The sequence below is a fragment of the Armigeres subalbatus genome, chromosome 2, assembly GCF_024139115.2.
Source record: "Armigeres subalbatus isolate Guangzhou_Male chromosome 2, GZ_Asu_2, whole genome shotgun sequence".
Lineage (NCBI taxonomy): Eukaryota > Metazoa > Arthropoda > Insecta > Diptera > Culicidae > Armigeres > Armigeres subalbatus.
This window is the reverse complement of record NC_085140.1, coordinates 425,649,368-425,665,750: the sequence shown is the minus strand read 5'-3', so window position 1 is coordinate 425,665,750 and position 16,383 is coordinate 425,649,368. Positions and strand designations below refer to the sequence as shown.

General features: G+C 41.4%; 1 protein-coding gene across 9 annotated transcripts in view; it reads left to right on the top strand.

The window, feature by feature from the left end:
• LOC134213509 (P protein-like) overlaps window positions 1-16,383 on the top strand; it is a 92,510-nt gene that overhangs the window by 29,441 nt on the left and 46,686 nt on the right. For 2 of the 9 annotated variants that reach the window (XM_062692632.1, XM_062692628.1), the window contains exon 1: window positions 11,294-11,431. The exons of 3 other annotated variants lie outside the window; for them this stretch is intronic. The gene's annotated coding sequence lies outside the window, so the exon portion shown is untranslated. Of the gene's footprint in view, window positions 1-11,293; window positions 11,432-11,641; window positions 11,774-16,383 lie in introns of those variants that run through there. 4 more of the 9 variants (XM_062692629.1, XM_062692631.1, XM_062692630.1 and 1 more) reach the window with 4 other exon arrangements.

Genomic DNA, 16,383 nt, shown 5'->3' with positions numbered 1-16,383 from the left:
CTGTTGGTGGTGTTGGTTTGCGTGGGAGTGCCATCAGATTGGACAAATAAACGTTTGAATCTTTGTTTACAAAATCACATACGTCCTTTTGAATAAGTACCCGAGATATGAAGCTCCATACAAGTGGAGTAGCTTTATAATTATTTCCAACTGAAACGTACCTTTTCACTAAAACATGCATACAAAAAACCAGCATTAATTGAAAATTCAAGTCATTTTAAGCTGGGATGCCAAATATGTCATCAATCTTATCGGTAGAAATCGAAATTTTGGTTCCCAAACATGACCATTTTTTATAAAAATCAGCGAATGCCTTATACACCCGATTCTGTTTTTTCACGGCCGTGTAAAAAAAAACCATACAATTTTTTTTTAAAGTTGCTCCATTTTTCATGATTCGTCGAGAAATCATAAAACTTTTTTTGAACGGATTTTCGAACTTTGAACTGGAAACTTTTTTTTACACGGAACGCATCCCCCGTGTAAAAAAAGAATCGGGTGTAATTATTTCCGGGGATGTACTTTGAAAAAGTTCGCTCGGATCAAGAAAAGTGACTGTATCCAAGAATTTGCTACAGTCACCGTACAGTCTTATGCTTTCTTCCTAATATAATGTTGGTTCTGATAAGAACCGAATTATTTTCCATAATGTGCTTTTTTAATCACTATCATCAACCGCTTAATAGTTTGAATCTTGCGAGAAAAATCTGACCCAAGAGCTGGTTCCATTAGGGTGGACTGGCACGACCGCAGTCCAATGATGCGCACCATCGATTACTACCAATGATGTCGTTTTACCTGCTGCGGATAGAACCGAATGCCGAACTGATTTCCTTGAAATCTCGAACCAAAATGACTCGCGTGCGCGAAACAAGAAATGCACAAAGAAAAAGAAAGCGGTCGGTTATTAGTGAATGTGGAACTGCGTAATCAAAATGTGCACCCATATCGTTTGCCAAAAGGGCGGGGCTTATGGTGTTACTTCATTAAATATAAGAAAGCTACTATCTCGCGCGCGCGCGTCACGGCGATGGCGTGGGTACCGTTTAACGGTAAATCATCGAGATGTCGGCCAGCAGTAGCATTAATTAAGATTTTCTGGACGGTGGTCGTCGGCGCGATTGCTACAGAAAATTCGGCCTCAGTGGCAGTCTTTTTTTCGCATCATTGTCGTTTGCAGAAGTGAGTGGTCGGGAAGCAGCTTTGTCTCGCAGGATTCAACATATTGAGTGGTTGCTGATAGTGATTGGAGATATTATTGAAAATAAAACGGTTCTTGTCAGGACCACCATTATATTCGGAAGAAAGTAAAAGACTGTACTGTGACTTATCAGATGGATGGCCAGTGAAATTCTCTCGCCAGATTCTGAGTTTGATTATGTACTGTTGTGGTTTAAAATGCGTATTATTGAGTCGAATAACAAGATAATCGATCCGAGACGAATTACAAAAAGTCGCTTTGAAGTGGTCGCGGAATAATGGCCTCATTGTTGGTCAGAGCGGAGGCAATCGACGGGTGATTGCTGCAGAAATTCATTGGCGTCTCCATCGATTTGGTTGTCGTCAGCGAAAATTAACATTTTCTTACAAAATTGGTTTTGTTGATCAGGGCCATGATTTGTTAAAGACAGTTAATTCGAGACGAATGTTCATCATAATACAAAACACAATCGTTTGGCGACGGCAGACAGTTCTTCGGACGCTGCAATAAATTTATTCGCAGACGACGGCTGAAAATGTCTTTACTATGGTGGCGTTTTCATCGGTTTGGCTGTTGTCCGTTGAACGTTGTGGTAAGGGAATTGTTGAACGCGGGGTGTGGTAAGGGAAGATTCATTAATTACGTAATGCAAAAAATGGGGATTTTCAACCCCCAAACCCCCTATGTCACTATTTGTATGAAACATCTGAAAATTTTGTATGGACCGTCACACTTCGCTCAACCCCCTCCCCCTTCTGAGCGTTACGTACTTTGTGGACGTTCCCTAAGTAGAGCGGAAAGTTGGCTGGCTGGCTGGCAAGTATGTTTTTCGTATAGACACTATAGGTTCCATAGACGTGCGCAGGAACGGTTGGGTCATTTCGATTAAGTGTGTTTTTCCACATTTCACAGTGTACCATGTGAATTTGACGTCACACGCTACGTTGCTTGGATTGCAGTCGTGACGTCATGCTCGTTTGGCTACACTAACTGACAGTTCGTTTGGCTACACTTGCCTTCGCCTCAGCTCGTCTATGGAACCTATAGTGTCTGTAGTTTACAGTATTGTCTCTTCTTTGGTTTCTATGGGGTTTCTATGCTAGGAAGGCTCAATCCAATCGTTCATGATAACGCATGGTTTCCTAGCGTTTTGCATCAAAACAAACTGGCCAGCTTTCTCAACATGGCGGTTTGGCTTGTTTGGTACATCAAACCATTTTCATTTAAGGTGTTTATACAACAAAGCCACAAATCGGTCATCTTGGAAACCACGTGCTTTTTCTAGTGATTTTTGAAGAACACGAATTGAGAGAACCACAACGCCCATGGGGATGAAACATCCGTAGAACGTTTGCTTACTTATGCTAAACAATCGACTTAAATTTCGAGCATCGTGACGAGTTATTCAAAAAAATAGCACTCGGAGCAAGGGATGGAGTCGTGTGGGGGTGACGGCGCATTGTCAACTTTTCGGACCACCTTACCAATAATCTATGTTGTAATTAATACGATACCAATATTACTGACCACTATCTGGTGATGGTAAAACTGCGCCCAAAACTGTTCGTCATAAACAATGTTCGGTACCGACGACCGCCGCGGTACGACCTAGATCAGTGATCCTCAAAGTGCGGCCCGTGGGCCGCACGCGGCCCTCGAAGCCTTTTCCTACGGTTCGCAAAGGATTTCAGAAGATTTCAGAAGCCTTATTCCAATCAGCGCCTAATTCCGTTCACGCAAGACAAAATAATAAATAATAAAGAATTTTTGTCTAAAAATAATAGAAAAATATCCTTGTACTTTTCGATGGTTATGTATGCATGAAATGAAATGAAAAGCAGCGTCATTTTTAGCGATTAATAGTGAAAATTTAAACAAAATTTTGTGGTTGTCACTACAGGCGCCATTTTGACTATTTTCATTAGCCCACTTGCTAAGAACGTCTGTCATAATATTTAAGTATTTTTAGGTGCAAATTTGCCCTGAATTTGAAACAAAGCGGCATAACAAGATATAATAGGTAACATGGTAGTGTATTACCTAATCTTTGTCTGTATTTTACCGATATAAAATGCTGACAGTGAAAAATATCATGACCGGAATAAATAATAATGCGAAAATAATGTTTTTTTAGTTGATGGTGAATGACGTATTGTCAAGTGGTTGCTGTACATTGTACAATGTTAGAAAAGTGTTTCCGAAGAACACGGACAGTTTCATACAGTACAACCCAATAGTGTCCTGAAATCTGAATTTTTATCTGTTCTATGACACAGGATTGGGAGATTTCAATATTTTGACTTCACAAATAGGAAATAAAATTATCAGTTTCTCATTCCATGTATTTTCGCGCACAAGTTTTGCGTATTTAATTCCTTGAACCGATAGAATGAGGTTAAAGAATAGATACTGTTGTGCGTAGTTAACAATAATCCTTCAACAAAAATTCAGAATCTTAGAATCAGACGATATATAAAAAATCATTTTCATTGGGCTGTAAAATTCTATATGAAATGAAGAACAAATCATGCAAATGTACTGTGACCCGCTTCAACAGTTCAAAATTACTATGCGGCCCTAGATAGTAAGCACGCTGGGGACCACTGACCTAGATCGACTGAAGCAATCTGATGTCGCCACTGCATACGCGCAGCATCTCGAGACAGCGTTGCCGGAAGAGGGTGAGCTTGATAGGGCCTCTCTTGAGGACTGCTGGAATACAGTTAAAGCAATCATCTACGACAAGGTACTCAGCAGAACGTGGAACGTTATCGACGGAAGTGGAGACAGCAGACCCGCCTTTTTCAGGAGAAGAAATGCCGCCTTGAAGAAGCGGAGTGCGAGGAGATGGAACAGCTGTGCCGTTCTCAAGATACACGCAAGATGTATCAGATGTTCAGCGAATCCCACAAAGGCTTCGTGCCGCGAGCTGAAATGTGCAGGGATATAGATGAGAGCATCTTGACGGACGAACATGTGGTGATCGAAGTAGCACTACGAAGAACATTTAAATAGCGCTGAGAATACTAGCAGTGAAAGTCAAAGCAGCGAAGGAAATGACTACGTCAGTTCAGCGGACGATGGAAGCCAACCAGCCCCCACCTTGAGAGAAGTTAAGGATGCGATGCAACAGCTTAAGACCAATAAAGCAGAGCTGGTAAGGACGGTATCGGAGCTGAGCCCATCAAGATTGGCCCAGAAAAGCTGGCGACTTGCATGCACAAACTGATAGTCAGAATCTGGGAAACTGAACAGCTACCGGAGGAGTGGAAGGAAGGGTTTATATGCCACATCTACAAAAAAAGGCGACAAGCTGGAGTGTGAGAACTTTCGAGCGATCACCATCCTTAATGCCGCCTACAAAGTGATATCTCAGATCATCTTCCGTCGTCTGTAATCATTGGTGAACGAGTTCGTGGGAAGTTATCAAGCCGGCTTCGTTGACGGTCGACAACGGACCAGATCTTTACTGTACGGCAAATCCTTCAAAAATGCCGTGAATACTAGGTCCCAACGCACCATCTGTTCGTTGATTTCAAGGCGGATTTATGGGAAGCTTACCAGATTGATCAAAGCAACGGTGGATGGTGCGCAAAACTGTCACTCCAGTGCGTTCGAATCGCGCCGGAGACTAAGACAAGGTGATGGACTTTCGTGCCTGTTGTTCAACATTGCGCTAGAACAGCGGTTCTCCACCTTTTTCTTGATAGGTACCCCATTCAAACTTATGCTTGCTTGCGGTACCCCCTATTTTATTTTCACTGTAAATAAAAATAAGCGTAAGCATAAGATATATTAAAAATGAACCACAAAACTAACAGGATATTCATTTTCATTTATTTAGTTAACATCTAAACAGATAACACTGAATCAACAAATTGACGCCACAATGCACGGTTCATCTCTCCATCCTCGGATACGCCCCACGCTCGCCAAGTCGTTTTGCACCTGGTCTGCCCACCTCGCTCGCTGCGCTTCACGCCATCTCGTACCTGCCGGATCAGAAACGAACACCATCTTTGCAGGGTTGCTGTCCGGCATTCTTGCAAAATGTCCTGCCCATCGTTCCCTTCCGGCTTCAGCTACATTCTGGTTACTGCGTTCGCCGTAGAACTGGGCGAGCTCGTGGTTCATTCTTCGCCGCCACACACCGTCTTCTTGCACACTGCCAAAGATGGTCCTAAGCACCCGTCTCTCGAATACTCCGAGTGCTTGCAAGTCCTCCTCGAGCATTGTCCATGTTTCATGTCCGTAGAGAACAAGCGGTCTTATTAACGTCTTGTACATGACACATTTGGTGCGGCGGCGAATCTTTTTGACCGCAGTTTCTTCTGGAGCCCGTAGTAGGCCCGACTTCCACAGATGATGCGCCTTCGTATTTCACGACTAACGTTGTTGTCAGCCGTTAGCAAGGATCCGAGGTAGACGAATTCCTCGACCACCTCGAAGGTATCCCCGTCTATCGTAACACTGCTTCCCAGGCGGGCCCTGTCGCGCTCGGTTCCGCCCACAAGCATGTACTTTGTCTTTGACGCATTCACCACCAGTCCAACTTTTGTTGCTTCACGTTTCAGGCGGGTGTACAGTTCTGCCACCTTTGCAAATGTTCGGCCGACAATGTCCATGTCATCCGCGAAGCAAATAAATTTACTGGATCTGTTGAAAATCGTACCCCGGCTGTTACACCCGGCTCTCCGCATGACACCTAGCGCAATGTTGAACAATAGGCACGAAAGTCCATCACCTTGTCTTAGTCCCCGGCGCGATTCGAACGAACTGGAGTGTTCGCCCGAAATCTTCACACAGTTTTGCACACCATCCACCGTTGCTTTGATCAGTCTGGTAAGCTTCCCAGGAAGCTGTTCTCGTTCATGATTTTCCATAGCTCTACGTGGCCTATTATAATACTATCGTATGCCGCCTTTCAAATCGATAAACAGATGGTGCGTTGGGACCTGATATTCACGGCATTTTTGAAGGATTTGCCGTACAGTAAAGATCTGGTCCGTTGTCGAGCGGCCGTCAACGAAGCCGGCTTGATAACTTCCCACGAACTCGTTCACTAATGGTGACAGACGACGGAAGATGATCTGGGATATCACTTTGTAGGCGGCATTAAGGATGGTGATCGCTCGAAAGTTCTCACACTCCAGTTTGTCGCCTTTCTTGTAGATGGGGCATATAACCCCTTCCTTCCACTCCTCCGGTAGCTGTTCGGTTTCCCAGATTCTGACTATCAGTTTGTGCAGGCAAGTGGCCAGCTTTTCCGGGCCCATCTTGATGAGCTCAGCTCCGATACCATCCTTACCAGCTGCTTTATTGGTCTTTAGCTGTTGAATGGCATCCTTAACTCAAGGTGGGGGCTGGTTGGCGTCCATCGTCCGCTGAACTGACGCAGTCATCTCCTCCGTTGCCTAGACTTTCACTGCCTGTACTCTCAGCGCCATTCAGATGTTCCTCGTAGTGCTGCTTCCACCTTTCAATCACCACACGTTCGTCCGTCAAGATGCTCCCATCCTTATCCCGGCACATTTCGGCTCGCGGCACGAAGCCTTTGCGGGATGCGTTGAGCTTCTGATAGAACTTGCGTGTATCTTGAGAACGGCACAGCTTTTCCATCTCCTCGCACTCCGCTTCTTCCAGGCGGCGTTTCTTCTCCTGAAAAGGCGGGTCTGCTGTCTCCGCTTCCGTCTATAACGTTCCACGTTCTGCCGGGTACCTTGCTGCAGCGCGACCACCCGCGCTGCGTCCTTCTCCTCCAGAATCTGTCTGCACTCTTCGTCGAACCAATCGTTCCGTCGACTTCGACCCATATACCCGACGTTGTTCTCCGCTGCGTCGTTAACGGCTGCTTTAACTGTACTCCAGCAGTCCTCAAGAGAGGGCCCCATCGAGCTCACCTCTACCGGCAACGCTGCCTCGAGATGCTGCGCGTATGCAGTGGCGACATCAGGTTGCTTCAGTCGCTCTAGGTCGTACCGCGGCGGTCGTCGGTACCGAACATTGTTCATGACGGATAGTTTTGGGCGCAGTTTAACCATCACCAGATAGTGGTCAGAGTCGATGTTAGCGCCACGATATGTCCTGACGTCGATAATGTCGGAGAAGTGCCGTCCATCAATCAGAACGTGGTCGATTTGGTGATTCTGTCTGCAGTGGTGATCTCCAGGTGTACCGATACGGGAGGCTGTGTTGGAAGTAGGTGCTACGAATGGCCATATTCTTGGAGGCGGTGAAATCAATTAGTCGTAGGCCGTTTTCGTTCGTCAGCCGGTGAGCGCTGAACTTTCCAATAGTCGGTCTAAACTCCTCCTCTTGGCCAACCTGAGCGTTCAAATCTCCTATGATGATTTTGACGTCGTGGCTTGGGCAGCTGTCGTACTCACGTTCCAGCTGCGCGTAGAATGCGTCCTTATCATCATCAGTGCTTCCGGAGTGTGGGCTATGGACGTTGATTATGCTGAAGTTGAAGAACCGGCCTTTGATCCTCAACCTGCACATTCTTTCATTGATCGGCCACCACCCACCACCACCACCCACCCGGCCATCGCCCATCACTATGAAAGCTGTTCCCAGCTCGTGTGTGTTGCTGCAGCTCTGGTAGATGGTATGATTACCTCTAAACGTTCGCACCATTGATCCCTTCCAACAAACCTAACAGGATATATGGCTCTCTAAAAAAATGTCTGAAGTTTTCGCTATTCCGTGACACTTTTTGATACAAATTAATGTTATAAATCAACCTTTCCACAAGACTTTTGGAAGCTTCCGAGCCTCCTGAAAAAAGGATTACGATTTACGAGCATCTTGATAGGGAACCTCCGAGTCTCTAGAAGGAAGGCCTCCGAGCGTCTTGAAAGGACGCTTCTCAGCATCTTGAAAGTAGGCCTCTTGAAAGAATTCCGAGCATCTTAAAAAATGGCTTCCGAGCATCTTGATAAGAGGCTTCAGAGCCGTTTGAAAGAAGGCCAATGAGCCTATTGAAAGGAGGTTTCCGAGCATCTTGAAAGGAGACTTCCGAGTCTCTTGAAAGGAGGCTTCCGAGTCTCTTGAAAGGAGGCTTCTGCGCCTCTTGAAAGGAAGCTTCCGATCCTCTTGAAAGGAGGCTTTCGAGCCTCTTGAAAGGAAGCTTACGAGCATCTTAAGAGGAGGCGCCTGAGCACCATAAGAGGAGGCTTCCGAGCCTCTGGAAAGGGGGCTTCCGAGCCTCTTGAAATGAGGCTTCCGAGTTTCTTGAAGGGAGGCTTTCGAGCCTCTTGAAAGGAGGCTTCCGAGCCTCTAGCAAGGAGGCTTCCGAGCCTCTTAAAAGGAGGCTTTTGAGCCTCTTAAAAGAAGGCTTCCGAGCCTCTTAAAAGGAGGCTTCCGAGCCTCTTAAAAGGAGGCTTCCGAGCCTCTGTAAGGAGGCTAGGGATGAATGACCGCCTGAGTTAATATCCCTCAAAAACAAACCATCATCATCATCTGTAAGGAGGCGTCCGAGTTGCTTTGGAAGGAGCCCCTTGAAAGAAGACTTTCAAGCTTCCTGCAACTAAGTAACTGAAACTACTACTTTTCGGAAAAAAGGCTTTCATGTCTCTCAATTGGAGGCTTCCAAACCCTTTGTTTTTGATTCTTTTTAATCCAGAAAATTCGTGAGATCCGGACTACCGAGTCGTCGAAATAGCTTCTTCTTATTCCTCTTATTCTTCTTCTTCTTCTTCTTCTTCTTCTATGGCTCTACATTCCAACTGGAACTTGGTCTGCTTTTCAACTCGAACTCGCCATCTCCAGATTGGCAATCCTACGCCTTTGCTTGCAAGGCTGCAGACCCCTGGAGCGAGGTCGTCGAACTAGAAGGAAAATTTATTTTAAGCAACGCACGGTGTCACCCCAAAATATTCATGAATTCCCTTTACTTACGAGTACCCAAGGTCTTTAGTAAAATTCATGAATAACGTGTCGATGAAGGTTTCGTAATAGGGAATTGTGTGAGTTATAAACGATTTCCGCAGAAATTTTCAAATTTCCTTAGATTTTATCTAGCGACAACACTTTGAAAAGGCTTGAAACCGTACACAATTGTGGTTATAAATTCATCTGTGGAGCGTTCAGGACTAGCCCTGTTTCTAGTTTTCAAGTTGAGACGGGATTACCCAGCCTAGAACTGCTAATGGAGCAGCGTACAGCTTTACAAACAGCTAAGAATGCAGGTGAGAGTACATTAGACTTTGAAGCAACGAACTCAGACGTGGTTTTCTAGTGAAACAAGCTCCGGCGAAGTATGGGGCAAATGACATATTCTACCAAAAGACTTTTTTGGCCAAATTGGCCTGTACATTCAAAGTTAATTGCCTATATGCCGGGTATTAAGCCACCCGGAGTGGAAATTAATTACTATGTCTGAAACTTGATTATGCATATGTACAACATGTGATAGATTTAGTTCGGAAAAGGTATTGGAGGGTAACCGCCCCTTCGGTGGGGTTTGATCCCACGACCCCAGTTCGCATGACAGGTGCTTTCCCTACTAAGCTACGAAGGACCTCCGTCGTCCACCGCAGCTTAGCGGGTACTGATGAAACCAAATTCCCAGCACCAGGTACCAGCCGATCTTCATTGAGCGCCGTTGCTGATGAAGCAAGTGTGTAGGAGCCGGACAATACTAAATACTCATCCTACTTGGTTGACATGATGTGTACAAAAATACATTTGAGAGAGTTAGTTCTGAAAATGTATTGCGAGAGATCGGCTGGTACCTGGTGCTGGGAATTTGGTTTCATCAGTACCCGCTAAGCTGCGGTGGACGACGGAGGTCCTTCGTAGCTTAGTAGGGAAAGCACCTGTCATGCGAACTGGGGTCGTGAGATCAAACCCCACCGAAGGGGCGGTTACCCTCCAATACCTTTTCCGAACTAAATCTATCACATGTTGTACATATGCATAATCAAGTTTCAGACATAGTAACAAATTGGCCTGTTTTGTCGAACGGCATTTTTGGCCGTATGTCCATTTCTACCATATGACTTTGTCAGCCACTTTTTCAGCCACTCGACCGAATTGGTTTTCGGCCAAACGGTTTTTCTGCGTACAAAAGATTGATTTCAACGAGAATTTTTCCTTAGATCTCAACGGGAAATCTGTCGGAAAATTTTGAAAAGAGCTCTTACTAGAAGCTGTTCGGATATTTTTTTCAAATATTTATGGGAAATTCTTTGGATTTTTCCCGGGAAAATTTTTCTCTTAAATTCTTCAGAAATTCAACAGAAAATTCTTCCAAAATTTCCACGGGAAAATTTTAAAAATTTCTAAGGAAGTTCCTTGGATTTCAAAAGGAAACTCTTAGTTTTTACGGAAAGATTTTCGAAGTTTCAATGGGAAACTGTAAGGAATTTGCATTTAATATTCTTACAAAATATTCTTTAAAGTTTGTTTTGGGGTATTTTTGGAAAATTTTACGAAAATTCCATCAGTTCTTCGAAATTTCCACTGAATTTTTTTTGGACTTCTATGAATTTTAATTGACGTAGGAAACTATAGCTCAGGCGATACGATGTAAATATGTTGACAGCGACGTGATGCCAATAACTGCCGGTGGTGGTGGCATGACGCGGGGGTGCATACCTCTTATCAAAACAACGATCGCTTTTCACGTGAATAAAACGAAAAATTGTAAAGTATTATAATAAATTAATACTTTCTGTACTAAGCTAATACATTTTCAAACATGAAACTTGTTCAAGAATCATTCCAAGCCAAATAACTAAATTCTTTAGAACTTTATCAAACGTCCGCTATGCTAAATAGCCGGGCACTATGCCAAATGATTTCATGTCAAATTGCTCCCGGACGAATTCGAATTCTTAAAACGCACAATTAATAAAGTTACCCCCACATGACGGTATTTAATAACGCTTATTTTAGGGTGAGTCGGTCGCTCACACAGTCCGAGAACATCTGGCAGAAGATAGATGAAATGTGGCAAATGAAATGTATTCAAAAAATTACTAATCCTTCCCCGTGTGGTAGGTAACATATTGAGCGAGTGTGACCACAAGTGAGCAAGCGGCGGTCAGTACAGTAGATATAGCAGAATTAACTGAGAGTGAATTTCCATAAACAGTACCGCCTCAGTCTTGTGAGAAGCGCGAATCGCAACGTACACGATTTTCCGATTTTCGGACGGTTGGAAAGATATTAGTCTATTGGGACCTGTGTGTGAAACGGTGCACACGCTGGACGTGTTGATGATAGGTAGCCCTGGTGAAGAAACTGGAGAATATATCTATCGTTGCCGTGTCGGCTGATTGATGGATGTTTTGATTGGAACCGTCTACTATCTTGCGGGAATAAATTAACTTCCAGCTCGTGGACAGCTATCGGCGGTAACGATGCATTATTGGCCGGCCTAATGAATTGAAGCAGTTGCAGTAGACCGAACATGCCCAATTTGGTTATTACGTGGTACAAAGTATGGTCGTAATGAGGCTGTTATTTTAAGTGTTTACGGTTGTGGAAAAAGCGGATGACTGCCCGTGTTGTGATCGCTGTCGGAGCGGACGCAAAATTTAAGGAAGATAGTCAACAGTGTAACAGGTTTTTAGAGCGATTTTTCTTCTATCAAATGCTGTTCTATATATTATTACGTAGTAGCTATGCATTAGGGATTATACCATAACATTATTTAGGAATAATGAAATTTCTGTTTAATGCTTTTTCCAATTCTATGGTTGATTGATAGTTTGGGTACAATTAAATTAAGTTTTGCTTTGACTTTCTAGTCAAATGCCAGAAACAGAAGAAAACCTACAGTTGATATCAAAATGTTAATACATATATCTTGGTTGGGTGGCAAATGTAGTACGAATAAGAAGCAAAAAATTGTATAAACATTCAACTGTACAAGCTTGTTAGCGAATTTGTACTTCCAGCTTCTGTATAGACAAGACAAGTTTCGAAAGATATGCTTTTAGAAATGTGATTCATTTTGTAGAAAGTATTCCATTTTCGAGAATAATAAGTTTTGCTAATTTAAGAATGATGGTTTTGCTAATCTCAGTAGAATTAACGTCTTCTATTCGGATATCAAATGAAAAAGAAAACTCTCTCTTGCATTGTTGGTTGTAAGTAGTACAGGTTTGACCAGTGACACAATATCTCGTAGATACGAATAATTTCGCTAGCCAAAATGTGCGTTATGATCGTCGCATCCCAATTCAAACGGAGTATTCTTTTTTCGGACTTGAATTGGATTGGACGAACATCGTTTGTTCCTCCTTTCGGTGGAACGACAAGATTATATTAATAGATCCTCGTTTTTGGCTGCGCCGCCGTCGATGTTGTTGTCGTTGTTCGATGGTGATTTTCCTGCGAACTTACCAGACCGGGAAAGGTTTTGACATTGAATTTGAATGGATCGGTTAGTGAAATGAATGGTTCTAGGGGGGAGATAACTGTTTGGCCATGACACTGAAATGCTGGTGATGGGTTGAACAAAAGGTCAGGCACGTTTTATGGAACACCTGGAGATGCGTTAATTGTTCCATGCAGAGAAGTAGAACAATTAAAAACTTTTCTGATTGTAGCTCAAATAGTTTTTAGTTTCGACAATGTTCCTATTGAATGTTTTATGTAAATAGTGTATTTCCATTTTAAATGAACGTTGCTGCTGGGCAATATGCGCCACCCATATGTGATAATAATCAAAATATTCCCATATTTTTCACTGACATAGTCACACTTTTTTGCAGAAGATTATGATTATCTTTTACTTTAAGTCTAAAACACGGACTAGAATGATTATAATTAGGAGAAAATGTTTTTTTCGTATCTAAAGAAAAATAATTGTTAAAGAAATCACCGAAAATGCATTTTCTTGTAATGTTTATTGAATTCAGCAGCTTACAATTTTTGGACAAAAATTGGGATAATAACCAAGAAAACGAAGTGGCGCATTTCACTCAACTGACGCATTTTATACATATTTCCCTATATAAATATCAACGGGGTTCGAGAAAAATTTAGTTACTTTTAATTTTCTCATCCTTTCATCATAGTTTGAAGGTTTGAGGTGAGACATTGTTTGCTTTAGCCTGAATTGGTTTCTGATGTTCTTATTCTTCACACCCAACCAGCGGATGTCAGATTTTATAAGACTTCTACATAAGAACCTACCAATATTTGTATAAGAGCTGGTCATATGCAAAATTGTTAAATTCTTATACAGATATTGTAAGAAATGCTTGTAAAATTGTATGGTCTTTTACAATATTTGTATTAGAATCTAGCAATTTAGTAAATGCCCAGTTCTTATACAGATTTTGGCAGATTTATAATGAATTCTTAGAAAATCAGACATCCATTACCTAACGTGCACAAATTGTGTTTCAAAGTTTCTTATACTACAGAATGAATGAAAATACATACAATATTTTAAAGCAAGTTGTCTTCCGTAAACTTGCTGAATTAACTGGAGTTAAGCTCATTTCGACGTCATGACGTGTAATTTTGTTTTCGTGTTTTTGTCATACCAAGTAGGTTGCTTTCTATGGATCACAACATATAATTGTTTTTATATTTCAATATCTACCAACGATGAAATTGTGTCAGCCACAAATTAAAAATGTGACTAATTGCGACGCCTAACGGTGTATCTATCCGTATATTCAAGCCACTTACACTACACTTGATAAGACACCAAAATCGTACAGAATATGTCACATAAAGCGAATATGAAGGATAATTCAATGCATGCGACGTGTTTGGTAGGACAATATTATTATAAAAAAATGAGCATCGTTAAAATTTTAACTACGTGAAAATATAGTTTTTCATTACCTGGGTATTTGAAAAAATTCTACCGAGAGTTCCCGAACAACTTTTTTGTTTATTTTAAACCTTATTTCGAAGGCAAGCATAACGGAGCCGAAATTATAAAATTCAACATTTGGCCAGCAATCATTACCGCTCCGCAATGGTTAAACTCACTGGTATGCAATCTCTCCCTGATCAATATTCTTTTGTTTTGTTACACACTTTTTGGATTTTAATGTAAATTAGAAAAATTCGTAGAGATTTATCCAGACATCCCTTGAAATATTTTGGTTTTATGCTGGTTTTATAACACTCTTGTAGAGTAAATTATGGTCTTCAAGAGCGTTAAAAAACTCTAAATGTTACTTGGGATATGAGAATTTACAAATTGATTGTTTGAGCTCGAACACCCATGGAAAACCGACATTCAAGACAAAGAATTTTTGAAAACCTGACGCTTTTTATCACATTTCCAAGGATGATATGATTAAACCATTTGTACCTACCTTTGAACTGAGCATGCCAAGACCATGCTGGAAGTTGATTAGCTTCAGGTTCAGTCTAGGGAATTTTTATGTTAGTTCTTTTATCGGCATTCCTATGTGAAATGATTTGTTTTTGGTTGTTGAGTTTTGACAGTTATTAGTGACGCCTAATCATTGGTAAAGCTTTTTGAAATTACGGTTCTGGGCATTGTGCATCTAATATTTGTTATATAAATGGGAAGAAAATTAAGCTGCTGTTCAAACAAGCCAGATCATTTGTAGTGAAATGATGCTTTTTGATTGAATCACTCATTTTCAACTACGCATAGCTGCGATATGGATATTAGGACAAAATACTGCAACCAATTTTTCTAGAATTTTTTTGACACCAGTTAAACTCACATAACAAGTTTCAATTTTGGCATATGTTGCAAAATAATTGGGTCACGGTGTAAAAACATGGATTATTATCGAAGTTTCATGAACCTCTGATTTTTTTTCACAGAAAGTTAGGCAAGGTCTTCCGAAATTAGGTACGGGGTGTTTTAAAATATTTCATCGGCTTTTTTTTGAAAAAAGTGATTTTTATTGCTTTCTTCTCTAATATACGGTACAAAAAGTCAATTGATAACACAACAAAGGATCAATCATTGTAATTTACCCCTCAAAATTGATTATATACACATTTTTAGCTTTTTTGCCTCTCTCGTATCTATATAGATAATCTATCTTGACACGGGAATAAAATTTTGAAAAACATTTTTAAAGTTCAAGCGTTCCTAAAGTATTTTTAGTGTTATTTTTTATGTTTTGAAATCTTTGCAAAAACAATAATCTATCTCTGGCATCTATATTGTTCTCTGATAAATATTGTTTTTGCAATTCTGTCTTCTGACATTTTTACTAGCTGACCTGCCCACTGAAGTGCGCCGTATTTTATGAGATTCAGAATGTTTTCTCCTTTGATGATGGATTTTGCTTGTAATTCATGCGTATGAGCCACATGTCTTTTTTTTGGCCTCTCACCGAGTATTGTACGCAGCATCTTCCGCTAGAGAAATCTGAAAGTATCCTATGCTGCTTTTAACGTTTCATGTCCGTAATTGTCCACCCGAAGAATTGAGGAATTATAAAAAGCGAATTTCGTTTCCATCTGAGTTCTTTTTCTTCACCTATATTGTACGAGACCTAACTTAGACCTAAAACTGGTTATGTACGCCAGAGGTAACCCTATTTAAAGTAGACAATCTTCATAGTCGTTGCCAGTGTTTACAGCATTGTTAGTGTTTATCAGTGTTTGTCAGCATTTCAAAGGTAAATTTTGTTTATACATCTTCAAACATATCCCCTTTACTTTCTTAGCACAGACAACACTGAGCTTATCTCTGTCTCTGCATGTAATTATGTACTTCATCTTGGCAGAGCTTATGCATATGCTCCTAGGTTTTGCAGATGTATCTAAGCTCCTTAGGAAACAATCGCAGAGTAGTGGTGGAGACTTTTGTATCACTGAAGATTGAGATGGTGAGAAAGGACATATTCATTCACACTACCAGTATGAAGGAACATTGTTATGTTTAGAAATAGAAATAAGAGGATGTACAGGAGATAATTGGAGGTGTTGAAGAAATAGTTCACATTGGAATGCTTGTGAAATGGGATAATGATCCCTAGTAACATCGTTGTACTTATGTATAATGGTTTGATAGCACACCTGACTAGTAAATCGCTATCTTCAAAAACATTAGAAAATCATAATTATTACTTGGGTGCAAAAGCGGTTTTACAGCTTACCAGATTACTGCTCATAAAAGTAAGAATTACCCACACAAATATGGAATCAATCAAATGTGAGACACTTGTACTTGTAGCAACAATATAACTTCCGTAACATGCAACCGGAAATGG